We start from the raw sequence: 5,680 nt of genomic DNA on the forward strand, positions 1-5,680 counted from the left end.
AGTTTTTTACGAGATGTAGTAAATGAGGATCTCAAATCAAGATATATGAAGACATATTATTCACAAACCGTTGAGTCTATACTGAGAATTAGTACGGGTGTGGTTTAATGGACAATGAAGTGGACGAAAACCATAGGAAATCCGTAGGGTTCAAATTAAGAAACCTACTCGTTTTCCCAAAAAACATTTTCCTTCGCACCAAAAACACCCTAAAAGGTTGCTCTATCTAATAGTTAAAAAAAATATTCCAATATACATAGAGATGGATTATATGCATCGGATATTTTATCCTAAAACACAGTGGTATACCAATTATCCCCGAACACAAATTTTGTACAGCATATTGGTATTGGTAACGAATAAAACAAAAAGAAATGAAGCTTACCCAACATTGTATACGATTATCAATATAATTGCAGAACAACCAAAAGAATCAGTAAAGACGGAGAATTTCGATCAGTACAGAAAAAAATGAGTGATTGTATATTGTAATGAATAAAAAAGTTAGGTGATTTCATGTCATCCAAAAAGTATCTAAATTTGATTTTGAAAACAACGTTTATTTGGAAAAGCATTAGCGAGAATATTTACAATCAAAGAATATCAATATTTTTAGTTTATCAAAATATTAGAAAGGTGGGTTAAGTTAGTGCGGAATCGGTCGACTCATTATTTAAATTTTATCTTGGCTCAAATTATCTTAATTTCAAACAAATTTTGGATAGGGTTAAGCATTAGCCTATTTATAAATTCAACCCATCTTAGCCCGCCCAACTTTAACGCAAATGACCCATTTGCCAACCCTAGACTTTTAGAGCTAATAAAAGGCTAATGACTTATTCAAATTTGAGGGTAAGGGTTTCCATCAATATCGTTGATTTTTATAGATCAACAAATATAGGGGTCATTATCATATAGGTATCCATAAAGTCAAGAGCTAGAGAAATAAATCAAATCATGAAGATGTCAATGGCGGATTCAGAATTTTTATTCAGGAGTTTCAGAAAAAATAATGTTATTCTTGGAAATCGAACCTAGAACGCTGGAGACAATTTAAAACACCCTAATCCACGTGAGTTAACCCTTTGCATTTATTCAAGGTATTCAAATATATATATATATATATGTGTGTGTGTGTGTGTGTGTGTGTATGTGTGTGTGTGTGTACATAAATATAAAAAATCTACCCTATATATATACTATAATTTTTTATCGAGGGTGAACATCCTCACTAGGCTGCAGATCCGCCCCTGGAAGATACATGCACTGATGGACAGGAATATAAAGAATTTTTCCGGAAAACGTGAAATATACATCAACTATGTCAAAAGTCCTTAACAGTTTCGGCAACCTCTGAAACTCCAAGAACAAATATTAAGTGAAGGGTAATTTCATAATCTAATAAATAATAAATATGATCACATTCCACTGCTTTATTTTTTATAGGCATAATAATACGTAAACATGTTCTCAAACTGAGGTCATCAGGTGCTTTCTACACCTGGAACAACAAACAAAAGGATGATAAAAGGGTCTATAGTAGAATAGACAGGGTTCTAGTTAATGGAGACTGGCTCACTACACTACCGAGTTCTGAGGTTCACTTTGGGAATGAAGGACTTATGGACCACTGCCCAGCAATGATAAATTGGGAAGATGGCACCCAAAGAACAAAGCCAAGATTCTATTACTTTAATATGTGGAGTCAAGCCTCGGACTTTCAACAAAAAGTAAGGAAAAATTGGATGAAAAGAATTGAGGGAACTAAAATGTTCCAGCTGGTGGGCAAACTAAATAGATTGAAAGGTACCCTCCGAAGCATAAACAAGAGACACTTCAACGAGGTGGAAACCCCGAGCGAGTAAAACGCAAGAACTTTGGAGGAATGCCAAACCGCACCGCAAAGATAATCCTACAAGTGTAGACTTAATTCGAACGAGAGAGATACGAAATAGCGGCAACATACCACAAATTACACCAAGCAAGGATTCAATTCCTTAAACAAAAGTAAGATCCACTGGCCGACGGTAAGGGGACTTAAATACGGCGTTTTACCATAATATGCTAAAAGTAAGAAGGAACAAAAATAGAGTGTTCAACATCGGAGACAAGAAATGGTGGATTGTAACGGACCCTCCCGGTAGCTAAGGCATTTGTGGACTTCTATCTTGCGGCCAGTACTTTAAAAGTCGAAAGAGCTCATGTGTGCGGTGCCACAGCTTAAAAAGGGCTATTCGTCCTTGGAGCAGTTCACAAAGAGATGCTAAATTAGGGGAGGTAACAGATTCTGAGGTGAAAAAGGCCTTATGGGGTATAGCAGGTGAAAAGGCACCAGGGCCAGATGGCTATGGGAGCCAATTTTTTAAGGATTGCTGGGACATAGTAGGCACAGATCTTATAGCAGGGGTGAAAGAGTTTTTTGAAACAGGGAAAATACTCAAGGTGTGGAATAACACGGTATTAACTCTTATACCAAAATCAGAACACGCAGAAACTGTCGGCGACTACAGGCCCATAGCCTGCTGTAATACAACTTACAAAGTAATATCAAAGGTACTCTCAAACATATTGAAACTAGTCCTCCCAAGCATCATCTCAGCAAATCAGAGTGCATTTGTGGCAGGCCGAACAATTGTCCAAAACTGTCACGACCCAAATCATGGATCATGCGGGCACCCACACTAACCCTCCCTGGTGGGCGAACCCTTCAGATAACTACCTTAATTTGATACAACATGCGGAATAAATACTTTTATTATAAGAAATTTCCAAAATCCGGTCTAGACTCATACAAAGAGCTTCTAAGAAGTTTACAATTTGAATAGATAACGAGACTCAAAGCCGGATACGACTTCTTTTAAGGATAGATAACAACAATCTAAGGAGAGACTCGGGTTGCAATAGCTCACCCAAACGTCTTTGACGAATGCCTCGAAACGGTCGTGAGACTCCGAACATCACTCGAAAATAACTCTACACTCCGGAAGGAGTGTAAGAAGAGTAGTATGAGCACAACACAAGGCTCGTAGGTATCATAGGCCGACAATGGTTAGTTCACGCATATAAACAAGAAGCAACTAACAAGTAAGCGATAAGTAATCAAACACGGTACACATCTAGCACGTACGAGAAAGTCTTGCATTAACGATAGTCACAAGTGGATCTCAATATCTCTCGGATTATAAGCCTAGGGAGAATTCTATAAACCTCGATTCCATCCAAACTTTAAAATAAATACTCACAAACAACACTCGGTAATTCACAAATCAAGAATCAATCGGAAGAACGTGCCATGCAATGACATGAATGACCATTCAAACGGAGTGCTATGCAATGCAATGTCGTGCTATGTAAATGTTATGCAATGCAAGAGTCACCTCTCACACTCCACTCCCGTACACGTACGATGCTATGGCAATGCCTCATAGTCATGACCCATGGGGGACCCGCGAAGTCCATGTACCACTCGTGCTCTCCGGCGAAACCCCCGAGGCTATCAATCACTCTCAATCTCCCAGAAACCTCGAGTCTCTCTCGTCACTCTCAATCTCCCGCGAAACCTCGAAGTCTCTCTCGTCACTCTCAATCTCCCAGAAAAACCTCGAGTCTCTCTTGTCACTCTCAATCTCCGCAAAAACTTCGGAGTCTCTCAATCACTCTCCTCACCATTATAACAACATAAGAGTAATATGAAAGCATGTCATGCATGATATCGGGCCTCAACTATATCACCAATACGCAATAAACAAGTACAAGTCATATTATTGCCCACGACTCAATCATCAATATTACCCTTCCTTTCATAAGGAGGGAGCTAGTATGTGATAAAGATACAACTAGGTGATAATTACATCACATAGCACATAGAATATGGGATGCATGCCTCGCATGGAATCAACCTCAATAATCACCGCAATCATAGGTTCCATAGATTCATACTAGGAATTGCAATTCAATATTCAATTCTCGCAATAACCTTCCTCTTCCATATGACCAGGTGGGATAACAAGAGAGAGAGAATTATATCAAATACATGAAATCACAATACAATGAAAGCTCACATAACAATATCGTAATAATGGCGACGAGCCCACATAACAACATCACAATAATGGCGACAAGCCCACATAACACTGGCAAAACCAACCTAGATGGAATTTACCTCCATACCATGCCCGAAGGCCTATCATGCTTTCCCCGTCAATCACTACTATTTACATACGTTTCGCTAACCTGAGTCTAGACATAAAGTAAACCGTAACCTACCTCACGTCGAACAAAGTGTCACGAACTTTCACGCCAAAGCTTTTTCCTTCGAAGTGCTTCCGATCGGACAAGGTCTTTAGTGCTTATTCGTCACACAATATGTGTACGCTACCCAATAATACTTCAACCTATATTAAGACGCCAACAACTATGGTTAAGCTACAGGAGATTCAAACGTATTCTAACGTTAGTAACTCCTTTCTAGATGTTTAAGCGATGTTTTCTCTTGTATCTAAACCAACCACATACTACCAATACAACATCAATAATTATGTGTTCAATACCAATCCGGACAGCCCACACAATATTCTAAAATGTACCACATTCATAACATGCAATAACGATTCACATACGGCTTCGACATTCTCAAGTTACTTTTATTAGTTTGTAGCCTTAACGTTTTCATGTAACAACTTATAACACCCATCCAACATACAATATGATGTATACTCTTAACTTATAATTATTCTTTCCAACTTAATGAAAACACAAGTCCAAAACAGTCCCTAGCCAACAACACATCCAAAACAGTCCCTAACCGACAACATAACACTGTTCGGAATTCTTGCAAACGTTTACGAACATACTAAGCCAACCACATGCGATTTTTTATACATCATTTCATGTCTTCTTTTCATATAATTTCAGTAAGTTATGACCAGCTATCCACACGACAAGTACAACATCAATTCATACGCAACTACGCTATATCGTCATTTCTATAATCCTTATAACAACTCACAAATGACTTTAGTTTCAACTCCAATCATTAAACACCTTCATTTCCATCATAAATTTCATGATAATAACAATCAAAATATCAAGTAAAAATAGTTCACTAACTTCCTCACAAAACATGTCCACACATGATTTCAACATGCTTCAACATCACTCACATAAAATCATAGATTCACTTTATTTTCATACTAACACAACTTCACCTTTAACCTCCCAATTCTTTTCATTCTTTTTACCTTGAGATCTATGATAGTAACAACCATAAGTACCAAAGAAAAATCAGTCCATCAATACCACCAAAACAGTCCCCACGGCCACAACAACATTCCAACACCTATGTTGAAGAGAAAAATCAGTCCATCAATACCACCAAAACTAGTCCATCATATACCTATTCGTGTCTCTACTCCTGTCGGAGATTCTGTGATAGTAGATCGGGTCTATAAGTCTTGTGTAGTCACATTTATGGGGTATGATACGTGGGTAGACTTGGTTATTTTGGATATGGTGGATTTTGATATTATTTTGGACATGGACCAAGTTATCTCCCTATCATGCTATTTTTAGATCGTCACGCCAAGACAAGCCACGTTAGCCATGCCGTATTCCGCGATTAGAGTGGAAGGGTACTCCTAGTCCAAAGACCTAAGAAGATCATATCATTTCTTCGGCAAAG

This window comes from Lycium ferocissimum, chromosome 6 (genome assembly GCF_029784015.1).
Source record: "Lycium ferocissimum isolate CSIRO_LF1 chromosome 6, AGI_CSIRO_Lferr_CH_V1, whole genome shotgun sequence".
Taxonomy (NCBI): domain Eukaryota; kingdom Viridiplantae; phylum Streptophyta; class Magnoliopsida; order Solanales; family Solanaceae; genus Lycium; species Lycium ferocissimum.